The sequence below is a fragment of the Podarcis liolepis genome (genome assembly GCF_965112155.1).
Source record: "Podarcis liolepis genome assembly, chromosome: 1".
Classification (NCBI taxonomy): Eukaryota; Metazoa; Chordata; class Lepidosauria; order Squamata; family Lacertidae; genus Podarcis; species Podarcis liolepis.
Genome location: NC_139554.1, coordinates 103,517,152 through 103,523,056, shown reverse-complemented (window position 1 = coordinate 103,523,056; position 5,905 = coordinate 103,517,152).

Genomic DNA, 5,905 nt, shown 5'->3' with positions numbered 1-5,905 from the left:
CATATTAGTAGAGTGTCTTCTTTTTATTATGTGCTGATTCCCTTTAACTTGAGCCCCGTCAGCTGTTGGGTTAGAAACCCTTTTATACATGGCCCTTATCCAATCTGGCTGCAGGTTTGAATGGCCCTAGGCAGTCTACACTCTGGTGACGCTTTGCCCTGGTTAGCTTACCTGGTGACATTGCTGCACCACATGGTGCCTGTTGGTTTGTTATAGTCATTATTTTAATTTTGGCATGTTGCCCTAGAAGAATGCGATGTTTGGATCATTGTCTGGGAAATATAAATGGTGGCTAGTTTAAATAACCAGTCTGGGTGTTAGGGTGGTGTTTTTTTTAAGGGGTGCTCACAGCAGGCATCAACAGTGGACCCTGCTGGGACATTGGAACCCTGGCAGCTGCTGAAGCATGTCTAGTACTGAATCTAGCCTTGCCTTCTGACTCAGTTTCATGTTGTTCACCCACTGGGGAGCCTTGCAAGGACTAGGAAGGAGTCCCGCAAGGACTTGGAAATTGGTACTGATTTAAAACGGAAAACATCATTATGCTGAATTTTACATACAGTATCCATTTGTGGTTGAACAGCATGTGTAGGTAGGGTTCAGAGACGCGTGAATGGAGTTTTGCCACCACAATGGGGTGCTCTCCATCTTCTGAGAGTAGGTGAAACTCGGCACGAGATGTGGCATGTGGGGCTGTATCTAGATCAGAAGGTTGGCAGTAATCGGGGAGAGTCTTTGTTGCGAGCAGAAGTGCCTTCTGTTTACCCAAATGGTTGTCTAGATCCCATCCTTGTGCAGAAGAAATTGAAAATGCGCATGTCTGATCCAGTTAACCATATAATAGTAGACCTTTACACATATCTGTACTTAAGTGAGAAGCCATGAACACAAACTTCTAATGAACGCACAAGATATCGATCCAGCGAATGGAGACCCGATCAGATTATTGGCAACAGTGAAGCCCCCTTATTAAGAGGGCAAATCCATTTTCCCTGCTGTGGCCTCCACTCCTTTCCCCTCCACAGGTAATGGTGCTATCACCAGTTGTCTATTTGTCTCCTGTGCGGGCACATAGTCCAATTAGAGTGATAAGTATTTATAAAAAGTATTCCTGTTTTCTTGTGACTTTCCTAAATGCTTTGACCTTGAGCCACTCAGATAAACGTAATCGCACCAGATTCATGCATGTAACAACCGAGTGCCAAATAGTATTTAATGAAGATAATTTGCCGCTGGCTGAGGTCTCAGCTGATCTGCACTTTCAAAAAACTGGGGGAGGAGGGGGAGATGGAAGAATGGAGAGAGAAGTTGTTCAGCATATTGTTCATAACCATTAAGCCAAAAGATTACTCACAGAACATAATACAAGCTAAGGACACCTTATGACCCAGTTAAGAGTAGGAAATAAAGGATTATGTAACTTGCCATCCTTATAAGGCTTGGGAGCAAAATGTTCCTGTGAGTCATTCTGACTCTTAACTCACAGGAGCCTATACTGTCAATTACTTTTTTGCATTGAGTGAATTCCTCTAATCTTTTGTGGGTTCATGTGTGGTGAGCTGCCTTAAATTCAAGATGCCGCTTTTTGCTGGGGATGGCCAATGGGTTTTGCTTTCAAAACTCTGCCGAGTTAACCACTATTTTTTTTTTCTTCAGTCCCTGGTAATGTGTTTGCCTTGCCAGCAGAGAGTGAAGACTTGCGTGTGGTATTTTATGTATATATGTAGTGCAGAGAGGAGAATAAAACTTCATGATAGTGTCAGGTTGGTTTGACACCAACAGAGGGAATTAGCATTTAAAGGACAATTAGTACATGTACCATAATTTCTAAATAGTTCTCAGCCTAGCAACTTAACAAAAGCTGATGGATCTTTACAGAATGTAAGTGCCTTTTCCTTAAAAGAGCCTATCTATCTCCTGAAGGATTATTCTATTATTATTATTGTTAAAAAGGAAAATATGCCTTTTTGTTTCTGTTCTTATTGTAGCTTTTAGCTATATAAAATCTTATATCTGGCTGTGGATAATGGCAAGGCCTATATTGCTTCCTAATGGAGGGGAAACATTTGTTACAAATTGCAATATTCCAGCTGTTCACAATCGTTCAGCTCCTTTATGTGAACATTAGTGGCAAAGCTCTGCTTTCACAACAGAACAAAAATATTTTATAATAAAGTCCAACTTGCACTTTTCTTCTCCACGGGGTAGCACTTTTAAAAAAGGTTTTGACATATTTCTGTGGAATGCTGGACTTCCAGGCATTGCTGCCTGGATTTTATCAGCATTGTGCCCATCAAAGGTAGGGAAATAGAATATCCTTGTGAGGCAAAACTAAGTTTCAGCTATATTGCGTTGACAACATGGAACACGCAAAATTGCAATAGGGTTAAAACTCTGCTGCAACTGTCTGGATTTCTGAGTTCTGAAAATTAAGAATGCTGCAGAGGACGGCACAGTCCATAACAGCTGAGGATCGATCCACTTCCACCCAAGGCTGCAGGCCTCAAAATAAAAGGCAGGCAAACTTCTCCCTTTGGTCAAGATTCAGTAAAGGTAAAGGGACCCCTGACCATTAGGTCCAGTCATGACCGACTCTGGGGTTGTGGCTCTCATCTCGCTTTATTGGCTGAGGGAGCCAGCGTACAGCTTCTGGGTCATGTGGCCAGCATGACTAAGCTGCTTCTGGCGAACCAGAGCAGTGCACGGAAACGCCGTTTACCTTCCCGCCGGAGCGGTACCTATTTATCTACTTGCATTTTGACATGCTTTAGAACTGCTAGGTTGGCATGAGCAGGGACTGAGCAACAGGAGCTCACCCCGTCAAGGGGATTCGAACCACCGACCTTCTGATCAGCAAGTCCTAGGCTCTGTGGTTTAACCCACAGCACCACCCGCGTCCTTCAAGATTCATTACTAATGTCTTAAATAAGCTACTGTGAGTTGAGACTGAATGTAGGCGAGCTCCATAGTTCTGCAGGTTCTTTCAAGTTTCCTCCATTGAAGGTTCCTTCAAAATTGCCACCAGCCAAGGAATAGGGAGTTATGTGGCCCTAGAGATATTAGACTCCCGGTTGCATGACTTTTGACCATACTGGCTGGGGCTGGTGGAGACTAAAGTCCTACAACATCGGCAGGACTACAGATGCTCCATCCCTGCACCCCATGCTCTCCTTTGCTCCTTGTATTTAATTTGGTCCAATTGATATGCAAGAGTGCTCTAAACCAACCTGTGTGTCTCTGGACTATTTAGGGTGGATGGGATTCTTGGTCCATGATGGCAGTGTGGCTTTGTTGAAACTATTGAGGTCAGTACTGTATTTAATGCAATGCACATCTTTTTCGGGCAAATTATGTCATGAAAATTAGGGCGTGCATTAGATTTGATGGCGCATTTCCATTCTCCAGCAAATACCTTTTTCGTATAAAGATTTTGAAAATTGAAGTGTGCATTAAAGTTGATGGTGCATTGGATTCGTCTGAATGAGGTAATGCAACCCTTTGCTTTGCAAATGCTCTTAAGAATTTATGTAAAGCATATAATACAGGTACCGGAAGCTGCGGTCTTCCAGATGTTTCTGGACTTCAATCTCCATCAGCCCCAGCCAATATGGCCAATAGTCATGAATAATGAGAATTGGGAGTCCTAAAAACATCTGGAGGGGCATCGGTTCCCCACCCATAGTGAATATGCCAAGAGGTACAACCACTGTATTACAATGGCAAAATTTGTCTGTCGTCAAAAGGTAATATTTTTATGGGACATTGGAATGCTCAGAGTGCCAAGATACTCCAATCTATCCCCCCTCCCCAAGGCCATCAACATTCTGTGCTCACTGAGCACCCCTGGTCCGTAAAACTGCGACCCCCCTCTCCACATATCCCTCACCAGCTAAAGATGTGTTTGCACTTTAGCAGATCTTGGTTGACATCTTCCTCTTGTGTGTAAATGGCACCTTTGGGGCTATATCAGGAGCTCACTGAATGAGTTCACTATTAGTATATATGGTGGCAACTTGAAAAACATACTGATTCAAGGCCACTCCTATTTCCACATCCTGGACTGCAAATAAGGAGACATTCAGTGTTTGATTTTTGAGGACAGATTTATATGTGATACTCTTATGTGAAGGATAATAACCATGTAAGTATTCCTACATTAGGGACGCGGGTGGCGCTGTGGGTAAAAGCCTCAGTGCCTAGGACTTGCCGACTGAAAGGTCGGTGGTTCGAATCCCCACGGTGGGGTGCGCTCCCGTTGCTCAGTCCCAGCACCTGCCAACCTAGCAGTTCAAAAGCACCCCCGGGTGCAAGTAGATAAATAGGGACCGCTTACTGGTGCGAAGGTAAACGGCGTTTCCGTGTGCTGCGCTGGCTCGCCAGTTGCAGCTTTGTCACGCTAGCCACGTGACCCAGAAGTGTCTCTGGACAGCGCTGGCCCCCGGCCTCTTAAGTGAGATGGGCGCACAACCCTAGAGTCGGACACGACCGGCCCGTACGGGCAGGGGTACCTTTACCTTTAAGTATTCCTACACAGTCTATGTTGCATTTAAGAAGTAAGGTGCTTGTGGGCTGGCTCCTGTGTTAGAAGATGGGGAGAATGTTTTTTGACCTAACTGTGTTCATAGTGGCTCCTTGTAGCCCTTTGTGTTCTGCTGTTGCTATGCAACCTGTTACCAGGATAAAAATTCAAGTTGTCCCATTTGTTGTGCATTTTATTCACCAACTGCCCATTTATCATCGGCAACAGCACCGCAAGACGGGTGTGTAAAGGAAGATTTTAAAGCCTCCAAATATTATCACCTAAGCTTGAGCTTATTCATTAGAGGTGCTGGGCATAGAAAGACAAACTAGAATGCTTACCAATCAAAAGGTTTTAATGACCTGGCTTTGTTGTTTTACAACATTTAAGTCATCTGGCCTACATTAATTAGAATCTCAAATCATGTGCTTTTCTGAGAAATGGAAAGGGATCAGGTTTCTAAAAATCTATAAGCTAGCAGGAAAGCCTAGCTTAGGAAAACAGAAAATAATGCATATTCCCAAATGTGATTACATAGGCATCTGGTTGGCTACTGTGAGAGCATAGGAAGCAGACTCAGAACATTGGTCCATATAGCACACTACTGTCTACATTTGATGACAGTGGTTCTCCAGGATTTCAAAGAGGGTGATTGCCCATTCCTACCATGAAATGTTTGAGGATTGAACCTGGGACATTCTGCATGCAGGTCAGATGCTAACCACACACACACCCTGAATCACAGCCAAAGTTTCCCTCAAGGTGGACTTAGATGGACCTTTGGAGGCTCATTGCCTTATGCCCTTCTGAGCTGCATGACTTAGAGGAGGTTGTTAGTTTCCTCCATAAAGAAACATGCAGTATTGGGGAAATAACCCCCCTATTTCTCCCAAAAATCTGACGAGGTTTGAGCTGAAGGAGAAACCACTGCTAAGCAATCTCAAGTAAGACCCACGGTTCCAAAGTGCTGCGGGCGCGTTTTCAGGAGCACAACTTCCGTGTCAGCCTGATGAAACCAGACATATCCCCAAAAGCCCCCTCCCCCGGGGCACTTGAAAGGCTGACGGTGGGGGGAAACAAAAAATTTAAAAAATCAAATCCTTCCAGTAGAGACCAACTAAGTTAGTTATTGGTATGAGATTTCGTGTGCATGCATACTTCTTCAGGTACACTGAAACAGAAGTCACCAGGCCCTTATACAGTGGTACCTCGGGTTAAGTACTTAATTGTTCTGGAGGTCTGTTCTTAACCTGAAACTGTTCTTAATCTGAAGCACCACTTTAGCTAATGGGGCCTCCCGCTGCCGCCATAGCACGATTTCTGTTCTCATCCTGAAGCAAAGTTCTTAACCCGAGGTACTATTTCTGGGTTAGCGGAATCTGTAAC